General features: G+C 44.5%; 1 protein-coding gene and 1 long non-coding RNA gene across 4 annotated transcripts in view; one reads left to right on the top strand and one right to left on the bottom strand.

Annotated features, from left to right (window-relative positions):
* Positions 1-20,523, top strand: part of LOC137384900 (protein FAM107B-like) — a 146,283-nt gene that overhangs the window by 18,160 nt on the left and 107,600 nt on the right. The window contains exon 1 of one of the 3 annotated variants that reach the window (XM_068059577.1): positions 2,545-2,737. The exons of the other annotated variants lie outside the window; for them this stretch is intronic. The gene's annotated coding sequence lies outside the window, so the exon portion shown is untranslated. Of the gene's footprint in view, positions 1-2,544; positions 2,738-20,523 lie in introns of those variants that run through there. 3 annotated transcript variants of the gene reach the window in all.
* LOC137384901 (uncharacterized) overlaps positions 1-20,523 on the bottom strand; it is a 123,165-nt gene that overhangs the window by 26,975 nt on the left and 75,667 nt on the right. The window lies entirely within an intron of this gene.

Below are 20,523 nucleotides of genomic sequence, written 5' to 3'. Positions count from 1 at the left end.
GACAGCGCGGCAATCCCTCAGTCCTGCTCCTTCGACAGCACGGCACTCCCTCAGTACTGCTCCTTCGACAGCACGGCACTCCCTCAGTACTGACCCTCTGACATTGTAGCACTCCGTCAGTACTGCTCCTTCGACAGCACGGCACTCCTTCAGTACTGCCCCTCTGACAGTGTAGCACTCTCTCAGTACTGCCCCTCTGACAGTGTAGCACTCCCTCAGTACTGACCCTCCGACGCAGCTTTAAAGGCCTGCTCAGGCAAATGAGACCCAACCCGAGCCCGACAGAACCCCATCCGAGCCCGAGCCTGACCAGGCCCGAGTCCTTCCATTTTTTCCCACGCCTGACCCGACCCAACCATCAGTTAATCTACCTTCCATTTTTCACTTTGTGCCTTACCTGCACAAGCTTAAAATAACTAACAAAACCACCTTTAAAGTCCAAAAAGTAAATTAAATTAAAGTCACTTACCTGAGGTGGTGATAGAGCATGTCCGATCCAGCCTGACCCGAACCCGAGTCTGAATGCCGGACCTGGAAGTGCGACCGACTCGGCCCCGACACATGTCGTGGGGTCCCGTCGGGTTCGGGTCGGGTAGCAGGCCTTTATGCAGCATTCCCTCAGTACTGCACTGAAATGTCAGCCTAGAACTTGTGCTACAACCTTCTGGCTTAGAGGTCAGAATGTTACCAATGGAGCCACATCCATCAAGAGGGACATAGAAACATAGAGAATAGGAGCAGGAGTAGGCCATTCGGCCCTTCGAGCCTGCTCCGCCATTCATTATGATCATGGCTGAACATCCAACTCAGTAACCTGTTCCCACTTTCCCAACATATCCTCTGATCCCTTTCGCCCCAAGAGCTATATCTAACTCCTTCTTGAATACATACAATGTTTTGGCCTCAACTGCTTTCTGTGGTAGCGAATTCCACAGGTTCACCACTCTCTGGGTGAAGAAATTTCTCCTCATCTCAGTCCTGAAAGGTTTACCCTGTATCCTTAGACTATGACCCCTGGTTCTGGACTCCCCCACCATCGGGAACATCCTTCCTGCATCTACCCTGTCAAGTCCTGTTAGAGGAGGAGGAATAGCCGGAACATATCATTTTCATTATAAAGCAATGCGACGACACTTCTGAAGTAGATTATAGCAGGCTTTTCTTTGAGGGAGCACTATAATACTAACAAGACAGTTTAAACACCTTTAAAGCCAGAGAATGCTTCACAGGATGTATCAGATAGCAGCAGGTAGGTGGTCGCTGCTGTCACCTCATACTGTCAACCTCTTTATTCTGGCTGTGGATGTACTGGCCCATTCATACAGGCCAGCAATGAGGATGTTCACATTGCTGCTTCGCACAGACCCCCTATCACAACATCAGGGAAGGTTCACAGTGATAGTAAAGTTGCAAATCCAGCAACTGTGTCTGCCCATGATCAAAGTTATAGTTATTCTGCTCTTCAATCCAACTTACAGTGTAAAATGGGAGAATTCAGAATGCAGGCAGCTCGTTCATATTGCAAGCTGTTCTGCAGCAAAATCAGAGGATGATACAGGACTAAAGAAGGTCACTCGGCATATTGTGCCTGTACTGGCTTTTTGGTGGAGCTTTCCAATTAATCCCATGACCCTGCCCTTTCCCCCACAGCAGTATTAAAGTTAATGAGATATCTTGATATGAATTGCCATGCTGTCAAGTGGCTGGCAAAGTCAGAAAAAGTGGTTTGGGAAATACTTTTCACTAAAAGTGGTTCTTTAAGCCACTGTGTTTATAAATACTCCTGCAAGTGGAATAGTCTACAGCTTTTGCATTTAGTTATTAGTGGGTTTGAACATATTTACCCTCCCAATGTCAAGCCTTCCTTACCAATAGCTGAAATAGAAAAATAACCTGCAGGGATCAAAGGGTTAACATAGATGTACCCTTTTTCTGATGCCAGAGTTCTGAGCCACAGGAATATTTGAATAGTGACTCGAATAATATGCGGCCCTGGAATTACGAGCTTCAAAACGATTATGTACAGCTGATGGGTAAAAGCTGGCCAGGAGTCCATCTGGCAGCAGAAGCACTAACATATTGTAAATGCTTTATATTGTAAAGAGCTTTACAGAGGAAAGAGGGGTGTTGCTAACCGTGCAAGCAGTCTCTCAGCAGTGACCCTAAAATGGTATTGTTCACTTTCAGGGTAGTCTGATTCTTAATGCAAAGAAATCAGATTGTAAAATCTATTGACCAGAGCATCCTCCTCCAAAGAAATAAAGAGATTGCACATAATCAAATGTACTATTACAAAAGCACATGGTTAGCCACAGATAGCTCCTTCTCTATATGTAGAATAATCTCTAGTGCACTGACTTTCATCTCAGGGACACACACACAAATAATCTCCTTGATTTCCTCTTGCAATCTGAATTAAATTTGCAGAGGGAGGAAAGGAAAACTGGAGGGAGGAGCCAGTCAGAGGGCGGTCTAACTGAGTGAAATGCTGTTTGACACTGAAGTCTCACGTGACCCAGACTGCTGTGGTCATCAACATTTCCAAAGGTCTGTTCCCTGTTCTTGTAGAGCACAAGAGCAGTGAGTTGTCGGCACGCCTCAATCTTCAGAAGGCACAGGCTTTATGACAAAGCCAGGAGGGAGGGAGGGAGCTGCCTGCTGAACTTCCCTAAGGGAGAGAGAGAGAGAGAGAGAACACTGTTACTGCATCCACTCCAGGGACTCATTTCTTCATAAGGTATGGCAGTTAGTTTTAAACAAAGACCTACAGAGCAGTGTGAATGAGTCCTACAGTGTGCAGAAGCATTCGTTTCTTTCTTACTAAAAAGCTGTTGGAACTGGGGCTGGCTGCAGTGTTTTTTTTACAGCCTTCCACTTGTCAGTTCATGTATCTCCGTGTACTTGTGTGATAAACATTACAGACAGGAATGTGAACTGAAACACAATGGACCACTTCTGTAGAAAATAACTCATTCAGTTCAGTGTGTGTGTGAGTGAGAGAGAGAGTGAGAGGCTGCCTCATGACACAGCAAGCCTCATGTTGCAACGTGACAGCTTCAAACAATTAGATTTTGGATGATTGTTACTGATTCCCTTTTAAAAAATATTCTTACCTCGGTTGAACACATGGTGTGTTTAAAACAATGCGGTTTATAGAGTGGCACAAAATACAGCCAGTAATCCAGTGCAGGAAGAATTCAAAACTGACGGTCCGTTAGCATTTCACTGCATTTGATAATGGGATTTTTTCAATCGGATTTTAGAATGTGTGTTTTTGGACTGCCTGTGACCCAGAACAGATTGTGGGAATATTGGGTGCGTGCTGTCAGCCAGAGACACGAGGTAGAGCCACAGACTGTGACACTGTGCAGTATAAAGCAGGGAACTGCAGAGGTCAGAGACTCCTGTCAATGTAAAACTGCAACGTCAGATTCCCTCCTTTTATTTTACTACGGGAATTGTGTGTGTGTGTCTCTGGATTCCGATGAAGCTTGACTGGAGAGATGGCATCAAGTAAATGGGAAGGGCTTTGCACAGTCTGCAGCTCTGTCTTCAGGCATGGCTTATTTGTGCAATTTCTCTGAGACATGTAAAGACTGTAAAACCACAGCCTACTCAAAACAATGGGATTTTCCAACATTTTATTTTGCTTGAAATGTTCTGAAGCAGACATGTCAGTTTATTGTCAGATTAGCAAACTAACTTTATCTGCAGTGATTTAGAAGAAAGATGACTAGGGGATTCCAGGTGCTACAGGAATTCTTGTGTGCACAGAAAGTGGTGTTTTTGGTGGGGAGCTGTGATGTGGTGCTGGGTCACACAAACCAAGGCCCCAGCTTCAGTCCCTGTCCTATCGTGATTCAACAGATCTCAGTAGCTGTGGTCTCTTTGAAAGACTGTTTTAAGATACTCCACTGGTAAATGCACCATGTGGTACATTACTGAGACATATAAATCAGGAAGACCCAGGTGTAATCTCCTTTAGTCTGGGTTCAGTTATACCACTTCTAATTCATAATAATGCTCACCTTGCTCTCTAATTCACCCTTCCATCAGCGCTGAAATTCTCACTCATGCCTTCGTCACCTCCAGCCTCATTTTTTAACACCCTCTAAGTTGGCCCTCCCAGCTCCACCCTATCTACATTTCAACTTGCTGCGCCATCCTATCCCTCGCAAACTCCTGCTCGCCTATCTTCCATTGTTTTTCAGCATCTCTCTGTTGGCTTCCCATCCCTCACATGCTGCTTTGTTCCTCCCTGAAGAGCTTGAAGGTCAGGCCATAGCGAAGAGTATCAACGAACTCGCACATCTGTATCTCTAGCCCAGACTTTAGGCAAGAAGAGGAGGGCAGGGATAGGAGAATAACAATGAAGACACAATCATATTATATTTAGTAATGCGTGAAAAGTTGCTTATAACCAGATTCACATACAATAGGATAGTTGTACCTGTGTTCGTTTGCTGAGCATCTTCGGACGGCTAGTCGTAGTCTGCCTTATTTTACACTGCATCTTTAAAATGTAATTTTGTTAAAAATGTTTTATGTTGCAGCAATGTGAAGATGTTAAAAATACTTCAATGGTTCCCAGCTCCTATGTGTGTGAGAGAGAGATTTATGCTGTAATTTGCCAAACTGTCAAGCCTAGTTATACTACTCTCAGGGATGTATATGAAGCAATAAATCACACGAACTGCAGATAGGATATGGGAAGGTGGAAACTGCAGATGATTAAAGGGGGAGCGGTAATTGATCTGACCAATTGATTTGTTTGGTCCTAGTTACAATTCCACTGGCGTGCTGGTGGAAAAACACACTGCTATTGTACAAGCTCCTGAGAAAAATCCACAGACTTGAAAGCTAGAAATGATTAGAGGTTGTAAAGGTCAGGGCTGTATAAGTGCTGTGGTAAGGATTGAGAAAGCAGTTCATTGACAGAGTAATCCAAAAGGTTTATGTCGAGGCCGTAGATTCAATTGTGGGACAGCCAAGGCTCCTGTCAGTGGCCAGTTATGCAAAATGCCTCGTCGTATTTCTTTTTATGAAATGGGTATTTCTTGTAGTTTTTCTCCATTATTTGTTGTAACAGTACTTTTGTATTTGCAATAATATTTGCGGTTGTTTTGGGAGCGCTACTGCAGAAGAAGAAGCATCACAGTTTCAAATTGTAAGTATCATAGAGTCATTACAGCACAGAAAGCAGCCATTCGGCCCATCGAGAACATGCCGGCTCTCTGGAGCAATCCAATCAGTTCCATTCCCCACTCTATCTCTGTAACCCTGCAAGTTTATTTCCCTCAAGTGCCCGTTCAGTTTCCTTTTGAAATCATTCCCTGTCTCCATTTCCACCACCCTTGTAGGCAGCGAGTTCCAGGTCATTACCACTCGCTGCGTATATAAGTTCTTTCTCACATTACCCCTGCCTCTCTTGCCCAAAACCTTAATTCTGTGTACCTTAGTTCTTGTACCATCAGCTAATGGGAACAGCTTTTCTTTGTTTATCTTATCTAAACCTGTCATAATCGTGTACACCTCTATCAAATCTCCTCTCAGTCTCCTTTTGTTCCATAGAGAACAACCCCAGCTTCTCCAACCTAACCTTGCCGCTAAAATCCCTCCCCTGGAACCATTCTGGTAAATCTCCTCCACACCCTCTCAAGCAGTGGGAGTTCCAAGTTGATTGTGCGTTTGATGTCTACAAAGTGTTTTAATTGTTGGATGAGACGTTAAGTATAAAATCCAAGATGGCTCGAAACTTTGAGAAATTGTTATGGTGCTATCTCCATTGCTGACATAAGTGGCATACCAGATCATGAGTAAAAAATGACGCTACAACCATACATTTGAGTACACCATATCTTCTAATCAAAATTATTAAATCCATGTTATTCCTTAGCACTTTCATTAAACCCATTTCTTTTATTTATTTATTGATACGGCACTGAAACAGGCCCTTCGGCCCACTGAGTCTGTGCCGACCAACGACCACCCAATTATACTAATCCTATGTTAATCCCATATTCTCTACCACATCCCCACCATTCTCCTACCACCTACCTACACTAGGGGCAATTTACAATGGCCAATTTACCTATCAACCTGCAAGTCTTTGGCTGTGGGAGGAAACCGGAGCACCCGACGGAAACCCACGCAGTCACAGGGAGAACTTGCAAACTCCACACAGGCAGTACCCAGAACTGAACCCGGGTCGCTGGAGCTGTGAGGCTGTGGTGCTAACCACTGCGCCACTGTGCCGCCCTTCAGTCAAATATTATTTAGGCTCAGACACTAAGGGTTAACATTCTCTTTTTGGACTGTGTTAATGCTGTTTTACAATGTTATGTGAATCCATAAAGGTTGCTATGAATTGTGAAGAATTCAGAACTAAGTTTCAGAAATATTGGAATAATGTTTTAATCCAGATTTTCAATGAGAATATTACAGATGTCAGCTGTGTACCGTGATGCCCATTGTGTGCAAATGGCTTTGCCAAACGGGCACATTTACAGAAATACTCCGGGCCACTTAATCATCCTGCAACCTTGTGGTATTAACTACACAGAATGCTATGACCTTGTAGAGACAGTTGATGACTTTTTACAAGGCCAGCTGATCTCCTGCAGCATTGCTCACGAGTAGTCTGTAGTCTGAAGCATTGTTGTAATATTTAGTTTCTAACGTAATCTGATCCTTTTAATACTCAGGTATTAGTTGCGGAGAAGTGGTTTGATTAGTTTTGGAGGTCAATCAGAGAACAATTAATTATTGTGAGTTTTCTGTGGATTGGCAGCTGCTTGACAACTCGATTGGTTATCTCAACAATCATTCCAGAGATCGCAAAGTTCTTCTGTACCTCTTAAAATATTCAGTTTTGATTTTTGTTGTTTTATTTGGAGTATGCTGTCTTGAGTTGTGAACACTCTTAAAAAATTTCGTATAAATAGAAAAATGTTGACTTGCCAAACAAAAAGCTTTTAAACTTTCCTTTAGTTGAGAAACCCAGGTGAAGGTTCAAAGCCCAACGTACAAATCACCACCAAGTTTGGAGAAAAGGTGAAATAAATCAAGAAGTGGTGGATAGCTTGGGTTTTAAATCACTTTAATTAGGTTGAAGTAAATTACAGTATTTAGTGAGAAGATTTATAAACATAATTAGGGATAGTTTTTTGCTTAAATGCTTTTCATTGTCATCTAACATCATTTTGCCTGAATATAATGATATAGTGGAACAACAAACTTGGGTCTCCTACCCTAATTTTTGCTGTTAAATCTACTGGAAGTCTTATAATGGACGTGAAGTCAATAAAAACATTTTAACAAGAACAATGAGCACTTTAGTAGTGCCTTTAACAAAAAAAAATTCCCAAGTGCACTTGACAGTACAGCTAGATTGGGGAACAGATGCTTAGCTATATAGGGAGAAGAGAGGACTCCAGACTTGACGATTCCTACACACTTCAGGCCTGCCTCCCATTTCCACCCTCTGAAAACTTGAGGTCATCCAAAACTCTGCCATCCATGTGCTAACTATCCATGTCCTGTTCACCTCGCACTCTGTGCTCGCTGACCTACACTGGCTCCTGTTTCTGCAGCACTTGAGTTTTAAATTCTCATCCTTATTTTCAAATCCCTCCACAGCCTCACCCTTGCCTATCTCTAATCTCCTCCAGCTCCACAACCCTCTGAGACCTGCGCTTTTCCAGTCCTAGAGCATCTGGTTTTACTGCCGGGCGCCTTCAGCTGCCAAGGCCATAAGCTTCGGAATTCGCTCTCGAAACCTTCCCGCCTCTCAATCACCCTTTCCTGCTTTAAGGTGCTCCTTAAAACTAACCTCTGACCAAGTTTTTGGTCATCTGCCCTGATATCTCCTTGTGTGAAATGTTTAATGACACTCCTGTGAGGCGCCTTGGGATGTTTTACCACATTAGAGCTGCTATGATCCATCTCGGCCTCCTCCTGAAGTCCCCAGCATCACAGATGCCAGTCTTCAGCCAATCCGATTCACTCCGTGTGGTGTCAAGAAACGACTGAAAACACTGGATACTGCAAAGCCGATGGGCCCTGACAATATTCCGGCAATAGTACTGAAGACCTGTGCTCCAGAACTTGCCGCGCCCCAGGCCAAGCTGCTCCAGTACAGCTACAACACTGGCATCTACCCGGCAATGTGGCAAATTGCCCAGGTATGTCCTGTACGCAACAAGCAGGACAAATGCAACCCGGCCAATTACTGCCCCATCAGTCTACTCTCAATCATCAGTAAAGTGATGGAAGATGTCATTGACAGTGCTATCAAACGGCACTTGCTTAGCAATAACCTGCTCAGTGTCGCTCAGTTTGGGTTCCGCCAGGGCCACTCAGCTCCTGACCTCATTACAGCTTTGGTTCAAACATGGACAAAAGAGCTGAACTCAGGAGGTGAGGTGCGAGTGACTGCCCTTGACATCAAGGCAGCATTTGACTGAGTATGGCATCAAGGAGCCCAAGCAAAACTGGAGTCAATGGGAATCGGGGAAAACTCTCTGCTGGTTGGAATCATATCTAGCGCAAAGGAAGATGGTTGTGGTTGTTGGAGGTCGATCATCTGAGCTCCAGGACATCACTGCAGGAGTTCCTCAGGGTAGTGTCCTAGGCCCAACCATTTTCAGCTGCTTCATCAATGACCTTCCTTCAGTCATAAGGTCAGAAGTGGGGATGTTCGCTGATAATTGCATAATGTTCAGCACCATTTGCGACTCAGTTACTAATGCAGGCCGTGTAGAAATACAGCAAGACCTGGACAATATCCAGGCTTGGGCGGATAAGTGGCAAGTAACATTCACGCCACACAAGTGCCAGGCAATGACCATCTCCAACAAGAGAGAATCTAACCACCTCCCCTTGACATTCAATGGCATTACGATTGCTGAATTCCCCACTATCAACATTCTGGGGCTAACCAATGGCCAGAAACTGAACTGGACCAGCCATATAAATACCGTGACTACAAGAGCAGGTCAGAGGTTAGGAATCCTGCGGCGAATAACTCACCTCCTGACTCCCCAAAGCCTGTCCACCATCTACAAGGCACAAGTCAGGAGTGTGATGGAATACTCTCCACTTGTCTGGATGGGTGCAGCTCCAACAACACTCAAGAAGCTCGACATCATCTAGACAAAGCAGCCCGCTTGATTGGCACCCCATCCACAAACATTCACTCCCTCCACCACCGACACACAGTGGTAGCAGTGTGTACCATCTACAAGATGCACTGCAGCAACTCACCAAGGCTCCTTAGACAGCACCTTCCAAAGCCACAACCTCTACCACCTAGAAGGACAAGGGCAGTAGATGCATGGGAACACCAGCACGTGCAAGTTCCCCTCCAAGTTACACACCATCCTGACTTGGAACTATATCGCCGTTCCTTCACTGTTGCTGGGTCAAAATCCTGGAACTCCCTTCCTAACAGCACTGTGGGTGTACCTACCCCACATGGACTGCAGCGGTTCCAGAAGGCAGCTCACCACCTTCTCGAGGGCAATTAGGGATGGGCAATAAATGCTGCCCCGGCCCGCGACACCCACATCCCACGAATGTATTAAAAAATAATCACAAGTTGTTGCTGATTTTGTGTTGTTTATCTCACAACAAGTCCAGTTCACCTATGACCCCAGTGCTCACTGGCTCCCGATCAAGCAATGTCTTGATTTTAAAATTCTCATCCTTGTTTTCGAATCCCTCCATGGCCTCGCCCCTCCCTATCTCTGTAATCTCCTCCAGCCCCACAACCCTCTGAGATATCTGTGCTCCTCTAATTCTGGCCTCTTGAGCATCCCCGATTTTAATCACTCCACCATTGGTGGCTGTACCTTCAGTTGCTTAGGAATACCTTCCCTACACCTCTCAACCTTTCTTGCCGCCTTTAAGACACTGCTTAAAATCTGCCTCTTTGATCAAGCTTTTGGTCACATGTCATAATATCTCCTTATATGGTTCGGTGTCATATTTTGTTTTATAATGCTCCGTGAAGTGCTTTTGAATGTTTTATTGGCACTACATGAATTTAAATTGTTGTTGTTTTTGTTGCTCCTAAGGGAGGGAGTCTCTGAGAGTAGGACTGGGGCAGCTAAATGCCCTGCCAACCACAATGGGTGAAGAAAGGAGTAAATGCACAAAAGGCTAGAATTAAAGAAATGACAAAGATGTAGGAGGGGGATCCAAAGCTGGAACAGGATACAGACATAGGTGGAGTGGAACAGTGAAGGGATTTGAAGCCTTCAATTAGAGACATTATTTACTGAGGCACCAATCTTGTTTCCCATGCATTGCACTGTGCTTTCCCATCAGAAATCAGTGGATGAAACCGTTTCCTCATCACGTGTTGCTATTAATTTTTACTCGTCTTTTATCACGCAAGCTGGTAAGTCCTGGAGGCTGGCCTCATTTCTAAGAAGAAACCATTGTGCTTCTTTCATATTGACCTATAAATTCTTTTTAGGCCATTTTTAACACAATAAATGGACACAGAATGATCCCTGCAGCTGACAATGGAGGTGCAAGGGTAGCAAGAAATTGGATCTTGGGCCTCTCCTAAATCTTTAGGACGAGCTGCTGGAACCTGCTGCACCTGTACATTCTTGCCCAATGGAAGCATGCGATTTTGGGCAGCTTGCTTCAGGGCCAGTGACACTCCTGTTTCACAGAGAACTTTTAATAAAATTATTCGATTATCTTTTCGGCACCAATTACTTGCTAGGCCGCATCAATGTGCCAGAATTCTCAGCAGAGCAAACCTGAGCACTGCACCTTAGACCCCCTCATTAGAATATAGAAAATGGCCAGACTGAATTTTGGGTGGGACGTTTTTCAGGTGGGTGCAGGATGTTGAATGCTGAAATTGATCCTTTTTGGGGCATGCTTTTCACCTGTAGAAAAGGCCCAATGACCAATTTCCTCCTTTATATCTTTTAAAAGCTTTTCAATATATATTTAATTCACTTATTGATATGGTGATTTATTGCAACCTAGAGAACATGTTGATAACATGAACTTAGCTTTGTTATCGGAGTTGATATAAAGCTGTACAATGATCTTAATATCTATTTGAATATCAATTTTCTCTGTTAGAATTAAATTATTAATTGTTGCAAAACTTCATTGCAGTATTACAGTGAAGATAATGTTCTGAATTTTTATAAACATTTATTTCCCTCCTATTAATGACCCAAAGTGCTGCACATTTAATGAATTACTTCAAAATAGTTACTCTTGCTATAGAGGCACCATTTTGCCCACCAGCAATGAGATAGATGACAAGCAACTCGGTTCTTGATGGTATTAGTAAAAGGAAGAATGCAGGGATTCTTGGTTTTGACATTTCACTCTGAGAGCCACAATTTTGGCGGTGTCAGCCTCGAGTCCCGGAGTGGAGCTTAAACTCACAACTTTGCACTCAAATGTCTGAGTACTTCCAATAGAGCCAAGTTGAAATTAATGTAAAATATATTATAAATAAGAATGCTAAGTTTAAGTCAGTGATTGGTAATGAACAAAAATGGCATTTAAAACAAATAAGGGGAAAAGCAGAATTCTGATTGTGAAATTGTCAGGACAGTTTCTGGGACTGTCACAGCTCAGTCTCAAAACGAGACTGTAAAACTGCTGTGATCTTCCCTCTGCAGTAAACTCTGATTATATTGGCTGGGATACAACTTCTTCAGTGCTGTGTACATGTGTTTTTAGCATGTGGGGCAGTTGTATTACAGAGAGTATGTGAGGAAACCTTTTGTGTGGAGTGAGTGGTAATGACCTGGAACTTGCTACTTGCGAGGGTGATGGAAGCAGAGGCAATCAAAGATTTCATAAGGAAATTGGATCGGCACTTGAAGGAAATAAACTTGCAGGGCTACAGCGATAGAGTGGGGGAGTGGGACTGACTGGATTGCTCTGCAGAGAGCTGACATGGACTCGATGGGTTGAATAGCCTCCTTCTGTGCCATTAAGACTGACTCAATGACACTATAAAATGCTTAGATGGCTTGCCAGGATGGAATCTGAGAGGTTGTTTCTACTGGTTAGAAAGTTTAGAACTATTGGTCACTTTTTCAGCATAAAGGGACAGCCATTTAGATGAGAAATTTCTTCACTTAGAGAATTGTGAATCTTTGGAATTCTCTATTTCAGAGGGCTATGGATGCTGAGTCATTGAGCATGTTCAAGATTAAGATTGATAGATTTTTGGGCACCAAAGGAATCAAAGGATATGGGGAGTGGGTGGGCAAGTACAGTTGAGATAGTCTTATTGAATGGCAAAGCAGCCTCGAGGGGCTGAATGGCCTATTCCAGCCCCTGTTTCTTCTATTGTTGGTCTTGTGTTGATGCAAAGTGTTTCTCCAATTGTACTGATGTAAAACGAGAAGTGTAAATACAGCTTAATATCACAAAACTTCAGGTTTCTCTCAGAACCTCAGCTTCCCGCCTGTTGAAGTGTAATTCAAACCTTTGTTTTTAGTGAAGCTATATTCTTCATTTTTTTTGTTTTGTAAAAAAAAAAAAATTACAGCTGTGATCAGGAACAAAATCAACACCAACACAACCGCCAGTCATCGTAATCAGACACCGCCCTGAAGTTAAGGATTGCGTAGTGTTTTACAAGACAGTGTATGAGAATGAGGCCACCTTTTTAAAAAAAAAAGAATGATCTCAACTGAAATGTTGTGGTTAATTTTAACCCAGTACCATCGATGGGAAATTGATGGGATTGGATCAGCCAATGAAGTTGGTGGAAAGTAAAATCAGGTGCAATGGGTAGCCCATCCATTATATAAATACAGCAACTTGTATTTATATCGTGCCTTTAGTGCATTAAAACATCCCAAGGCATTTCACAGGAGTGTAATCAGACAGAATATAACAGAGTCAAAGAAGGAGCCAGTTGGACAGTTTGGTCACTGAGGAAACTAAATGAGTCATTTCTTGTTGAGCTATTGTGTTTGCTGTGGAATGATGTGGATCAATCTCACATCTCCCTGAGAGTCCTGAGAGCTGATCAGTCTCATCCCACATGTACTTATACCCCCCTCCCTCCCCCACATAGGTGCAACTAATGGGACGGGGGAAATGAGTGATATGTGTCCCCCAAATTATATCCCACTGTTGCCTCAGCTCCAAATCATTAAATAGCCTCTGATGTCTCCCAGGTTTTTATATTTGGTTATGCCTCCTCCAATGATGACTTTTATTTGGAGAAATTACAAAATTGATCTAAATTGTTCAAACAAATATCAGATTTTCCAAAATATATACAGAAAATGCTGAAAATACTCAGCAGGTCAGGCAGCAACTGCCGAGAGGGAAACCGAGTTAACATTTCAGGTCAGTGACACAGGCCAGGTGCTGCCTGACCTGAGTATTTCCAGCATTTTCTGTTTGTACTTCAGATTTCCAGCATCTGCAGTATTTTGCTTTTGTATTACATTTCCCAAAACTTGCTACCTGTTTTAAAGTAGTCTTACTTCAGTATATACACGCCCAGTCAGCAGGTGATGATATCTAAACTCTGCTTATAGCCAGCTTGTATTCAAATATTGTGGTTATGCAAAACTTGAAGTACTTAGGTGGCCCGATCTCCTCATGTGCAATGATGATCGGTGCTTCAGGTAAAACTGTTTCTTCTGGCTGTGGCTGATTCACCTAGGTAGGAGAGCAGGGAGGGTAAACCTCACATTGGTTATCAGGGTGACCAGGCATCATTCACATTGAGCTTACATAACCATTGTGTTTGGCTTTTCCTCATTCATACCCTTAACTTGAAGCGAAACCAGTCCGTCCAATTCCCATTGCTATTCTACTAACATGGTGCCAGATTACATCAAAGCCAGAGTGAACTTAGTACCAAGTTTCTACTTCGTAATAACAGCTATTGACCTGATTTCTTTTCTTTTTTCTGAACATTCTGTTGCCCCCAAGCTTCCTGGCTGTGGTAAAATGTACGGTGAGCTGTTTCAGGGGGAAATATATCAGGAGAAAAATGCAAATAGCAAAGGCTGAGAATGAAACTGGTTTATACTTGGGATTTTCCTACAATCGGAAAAGCTAGTAAACAAACCACATGGAAAAGCTGCAGCCGCAACTGGTCATTTTAAGGAAAGTCCCCATTCGCTCCTGAGGATTTCGGAGAGGTGGGATCTCATACTCACTGTATTAAGTTAATTTTAGTAACTTTTCTCCTTTTTCAGTGATTTTGTTTTCATCCCAGAGTATTCTGTTTCCCCCTTCTCCCCCCACCCCGTCCCCCATTCTTATCAGCCCCATAGCTGCAGGAAGCCTCTGCTTCCTCATAAAATGATCACTTCTCATGTTTGTACCTAGACTGAGTGTTAGCAAGGCCACCCAGGGTATCACACACAAACCTAGTCCTATTTTTGCTTGAAATCCACATGGCATCCTGAGACAATGAAGCTGGATAAAGACGCCTGATATAGTTCCAGGCAAGGATGGCTACATCACCTTTCCTTCACCGTCACTGGGTCAAAGTCCTGGCACTCCCTCCCTAACAGCACTGGGTGTACCTTCACCACATGGACTGCAGCGGTTCAAGAAGGCAGCTCACCACCACCTTCTCATGGGCAATAAATGCTGCCTTTACCAGCAACACTCACATCTCGTACATGAGTTTTTAAAAAAAAGCAGCGTCCGTGTCAATGTTAGGAGCTGGATTACAGATACTGGTCCGAAAGAGATCCACATGACAATAGCTGCAATATAAAAACAGTTTAAGGACTCTTTTTAGATGGGTGAAGGCACATTTTTGTACATGTTATTAATCCCTCTAAATGTAGGAGTGCAAATTGTAGACTTTCCTTAAAGAAATAAGTATAAAACATAGGCTTGGCCTTCATTTTATACACTGTATGCAACTATTATTCTCACACAAAACAGCAAATTTCTATTTGACAAACCAGTAAATACGATTGCTACGGTTTTGAAATGACCTCCATTTCTGTTTTCCTGTTCCTTCAGCTGATCTGTCAATAATTTATAATATATGTTGAGTTTTTTCTTGCCTGGGGAAAATGTGTGTTTCCTACACATCTGCAGATAATTTTTTTTTTAAAAAAAAGGATGCTAGTGACTGCTAGTTCTGTTACTGTCTTTTATTTGTGAATATTATATACTGGACTCTCTAAAGAATAAGCTGGAATCTACTGAATGATTCAAATCACAATGTTCACAAATCACTGAGCCCACACAATGAGCACTGTAATGCAGAATTCCTGTAATCACAGTGTGACAAAATAACTGTCTCTTTTGTAATGGTAAGCCATGCTTTTTATTCAGACTTAACAATACAAGTCATTTTCAGTCCTTACAGTTTACAGAAACCCTCAGCACGGTTTTAACAGAGGAAAGTCCCCAGCTAATAATAAACAAAGCGACTATTCAGGTACTTTTGGCAGAGATGCAAGGAGCAGTTACCTCTCCGTCCAGTGGTAATAGAGGAAATTGGGTGCACATAGTCATTACTCAAAACTTCAGATTACATCAGTTTAACATGTAATGCCCTGGGTGGGGTGGGAGAGGAGTATTCTTTCAAGGTACCTTGTCCCGCTAAAGTATGCAATTTTGCCAGCTTTGAAAGCAGAGGTGCACAATTATTTAACTAAGGTCCTGAAATTACACCATGTGAATTTTAGTAGGCAAATGCTTTTTGCATACTAATGAAATTTCTGTCCACTTTAACAGATTTTAGAGCAGATTGGTCTGGATTGTTGCTGGAAATTACCCTGTCTGAATGTTTCCCCAAACCAGGATGCTCGTACTCATAATGCAGAAATGACGTGTAGTTTCAAGTATGATGGCGGAGTGGTTATGTTACTGTGCTAGTAATCCAGAGGCCTGAACTAATAATATGAATTCAAATCCCACCACAGCAGCTGGAAAATTTAAATTCAGTTAATTAAATAAAATCTAGAATAAAAAGCTAGTATCAGCAACGCTGACCATGAAATTACTGGATTGTTGTAAAATCCTGGTTCACTAATGTCCTTTAGGGATGGAAATCTGCCATCCAGTCTGGCCTACATGTGACTCCAGACCCACAGTAATGTGTTAACTCTTAACTGCCCTCTGAAATGGCCTAGCAAGCATCTTAGTTTTATTCAAGAAGGCAGCTCACCACCCACCATCTTCTCAAGGGCAATTAGGGATGGAAAATAAATGCTGGCCTGGCCAGTGACGCCCACTTCCCATAAATAAATATATACACATTATCTGACCCCTAATATCTGTCTGTGGAAAGAACAGAGAGATAGGGAATACCTTAGGTTATCATTTTTCTTGTGTTAAACCTGGTAGTCGACTGTTATTACAGCAAACACGGTCGACTCCTAATTTGGTGTAAGCTTCAAATCTTCCCTCAGAAATGAACACTTTTACAGTGGCGCTAGTTTAATTTGGAAGGTGGGAAACTGACTGACATCTGTGTCCTGGCTCCCCTCATTTACACTACATCCTGTTCTCTTATCTCTGGGGCAAAATCATAGAACCATTTTACCACAGACCAGTGACTCTGCTGACAGGACAAGAGAGCAGAATTCAGCAGTGTAAACATGGGGACCTACTAGTGCTACCAGCCATCTGGTGGCTGGCTGATGGGATTGCTCTTCACATACAAGAATGGTGGAGGGATATAAGCGAGCTGTTTGACTTGCTGAAAATTACAACTGAACCTTGTATCCTCATCTGAAATTGATAGATGAGCACTGAGCAGGATTGCTGGATAGCCATTAGGAGCAGGGACCCTGGTACATCTTTCCTCTCCCTGGTTTGGGGAGATGTGATGCCCCTCTCACCATGCTAGCTGAGATCAGCTAACTCGGCACGTTCTCTACAGAGCTACAAGGGAGACCTGATATCAGCAACCTCACGTAAATGAAGACAAGAAATATATTTAAAAGTCTGGAACTCTGCATCAATATTCTGCAAAGCATATTTGAGTTTCTGTTGATTGTTTGGACATTGAAAGGGCTGGAAGAGGATAATGCATGCAGTGACGGAAAGCCATTGATGCTGAGGGCATTTGCCAATGTGCTAACAGTTGATGGCTGTTATGATCAAATGTGCAGTAAATCATCTGTTATAAATTAATTGTCATTGCAAGCTAGTCATTTGCATAATTTTAATTCTTGGGTAGTATTCTCATTAGGGGAGGGATGGCGGTCTGAAGAGAGCTGGGATTTTTCATTTCATTTGTTTGGTTACGAGATGTAGTCAGAAGCCTTGACATTCGTCTCCTAGCATTCAGTCGACATACTGCATTGTACAGAATAGTGAGCATTGAGCTTTGCCTCGTGGCCATGACTATTGGTTATAGTGAGTTGCTTTAGTGTGTGGGAGTGCTGCTGTGACTGCCTAATCAATCAATGTTGCCTGGGGTTTTCAGGCATGTTATCATAGCTTCAAGGGGCTCTACCATCTGTGTTCCCTTTGTGTAGTGTCCAGAGCTGTCAGTCAGCTATAGGCAGCAGGTGAGGAATGGGGAACAGATTTTGGAGAATTTGTCCTGTTTTAGACTTTGCGAACACAAAATATTAAAAACTGTTCTGTTTTCCATACTGGCTGAACTGGCACTGATGGATTGGAGGGGGTGGGGTGGGGGGGGCGGGGGGGAGAAAGTTTATATGCTTCTTTCCTACAACTTACAGGCTTTTAAAATTCAAGCTTGACGTCCTTGTTTTTCTTGTCTACTCTTTTTCACTGGCGTCCTTTACCCCTCAGCTCAGTCTTTTACATGTTTCACACATATATCTCTCTGGATTCTCTTGTGCTTGTACTGCATCAGAATCCATGGAATTGTAGTTCTCTTTCCGTATCCATGCCCAGGAATGCTAGAAATCTGAAAAAGCATATCCGGCTGTTGCTGATCTCTGTTATAGGTGTTTCCGGTGTCACCTTAATGTCGGTTCTGGTACCCTGTCAGTTAGAAGAAGGGAGCAGAGTTAATTAAGAGGAAACTGTTGTACAAAGGCTGGAAAGTTTTGTATTTTTGCTGCTTTACCACACCTCAGCACCTACAGGCAGTGGTCGCGATGGTGGTCCCACGGGCCATCGATCTGGTCGGGGGGTAATGACTGCCGTTCCTCCGGCCTGGGTATTCTGCTGCGGGGAGGTAACTTCACCATCTCCGAAGTTAAGGAGGTGGTGGGCGGCCGCCTCCTCGTAGCAGACGTGATGTACAACAACGCTCCGCTCCGGTTGATCAACGTGTACGCCCCGGTACAACGCAGCGAGCGGCTGACCGTCTTCCAGCAGCTCCCACTGCTGCTGGCGACGTCCAGGCCGGTCATCCTAGGCGGTGACTTCAACTGCATCATCGATGCGGCTGGACGATCCGGCAGTGATGACAGCAAACTGGACGCTACGTCCAGATTCCTAATAGAAACAGTTAAAGATGCCAAACTGCACGACGTCTTCAGCAAACCTGCAGACGGAGCGCAGCGCAGATACACATGGTCAAGATCGGACGGGTCTGCCCGTTCCAGGATTGACTTCCTGTTTGTGTCCCGTGCTGTCACGGTCGGATCCACCGACGTCAAGCCGGTGTTCTTCTCCGACCACTGCCTCTTACTGGCCGACTGTCACTTACAGGATGACCAGCGGGTTGGCAGAGGTACGTGGAAGCTCAATGCGACACTGCTGACCCCAGAGAACGTTGAGGAACTCAAAAGGGATTACAAAGGTTGGAGGACCGTGAAACCCCTCTTTGAGTCTCCAGTTCACTGGTGGGAAGCGATTAAGGAGAACATCAAGAGGTTCTTCATCCACAAAGGTGTTCAGAAGGCGAGAGAGAGACAGAGGGAACTGTCCCGACTCCAGAAAATTATGCAAAATCTACTCCGGTTGCAGTCAATGGGGGTCGAGGTCAAGGAGGACCTCCAAGAGGTGAAGAGCCAGCAGGCCTCGCTCTTTGCCAAGGAGGCCTCCAAGATCATCTTCCGGTCCAGAGTCCGCTCCATCGAGCAGGATGAGACGTGCTCGCGTTACTTCTTCCAAAAGGTACACAGAGAGAGCTCTGTTATCAGCAGCCTGAAGGAAGAAGATGGCTCGGTAACGTCTTTGCAGTCTGACATACTAAGGATCAGCAAATCCTTTTATGCTGGGCTGTATGACGCGAAGCCCACAGACAGCAGAGCCTCCCAGTCCTTCCTGTCATCTATCACAGAGGTCCTAGATGACAGCAGGAGGAAGAGACTGGACAAGCCGCTAACTCTGGACGAGCTGACAAAGGCCGTCGAGTCTTTCAAGACGAGTAAAACCCCCGGGAGCGACGGCTTACCGGTCGAGTTGTACTCGGCCCTGTGGGACTGGGTCGGCCCGGACCTGCTGGAAGTATACGAGAGTATGCTCCTGGCCGGCAGCATGTCAGAATCCATGAGAAAAGGCATCATCACCCTCATTTACAAGCAGAAGGGGGAGAGGGCAGAAATCAGAAATTGGCGGCCCATCTCACTGCTTAATGTTGATTACAAGATTCTGTCCAAAGTCATAGCCAGTCGAGTCAAGTCTGCTCTGGAGTTGGTGATTCACCCCGATCAGACCTGTACTGTACCCGGCAGGAAGATCTCTGATAGTCTCGCGCTACTCAGGGATACGATCGCCTACGTACGGGACAGGAGGGTGGACACCTGCCTCATCAGCCTGGACCAGGAGAAGGCTTTTGACAGGATATCGCACACCTACATGATGGACGTGCTTTCCAAAATGGGGTTTGGGGAGGGAATCTGCAATTGGATCCAACTGCTCTACACAAACATCAGTAGCGCAGTCTCAATCAACGGGTGGGAATCTGAAAGTTTCCCGATCAAATCTGGAGTCAGACAGGGCTGTCCTCTGTCCCCGGTCTTGTTTGTTTGCTGTATTGAACCCTTTGCTGAGTCGATTAGGAAGGATGCGAGCATAAGAGGGGTGACAATCCCAGGCAGCGGAGGCACTCAGGTCAAAACCTCCCTGTACATGGATGACGTCGCCGCCTTCTGCTCGGATCCGCTGTCCGTGCGCAGACTGATGAGCATCTGCGACCAGTTCGAACTGGCCTCGGGAGCCAAAGTTAACCACGGCAAGAGCGAGGCCATGTTCTTTGGGAACTGGGCTGACCGATCCTTTGTCCCCTTCACCGTCAGGTCAGATTACCTGAAGGTGCTGGGGACATGGTTCGGAAGTGCCGGGGCGTGCACCAAAACATGGGAGGAGCGAGTAGCCAAGGTACGACAAAAGTTGGGCATGTGGGGGCAGCGATCTCTCTCCATTGTGGGTAAGAACCTGGTCATCAGGTGCGAGGCGCTCACGTTGTTGCTCTACGTGGCGCAGGTCTGGCCCATACCCCACTCCTGCGCCGTGGCAGTCACCCGAGCCATTTTCCGCTTCGTCTGGGGATCTAAAATGGACCGGGTTCGGAGGGACACGATGTTCAAATCTCTGGACAAGGGCGGGAAAAATGTACCCAACGTGGCCCTCATCCTGATGACCACCTTCGTGTGCGGC

The sequence above is a fragment of the Heterodontus francisci genome, chromosome 27, assembly GCF_036365525.1.
Source record: "Heterodontus francisci isolate sHetFra1 chromosome 27, sHetFra1.hap1, whole genome shotgun sequence".
Classification (NCBI taxonomy): Eukaryota; Metazoa; Chordata; class Chondrichthyes; order Heterodontiformes; family Heterodontidae; genus Heterodontus; species Heterodontus francisci.
Note: the sequence above shows the minus strand (reverse complement) of the source record. Positions and strands in the feature narration are given on the sequence as shown.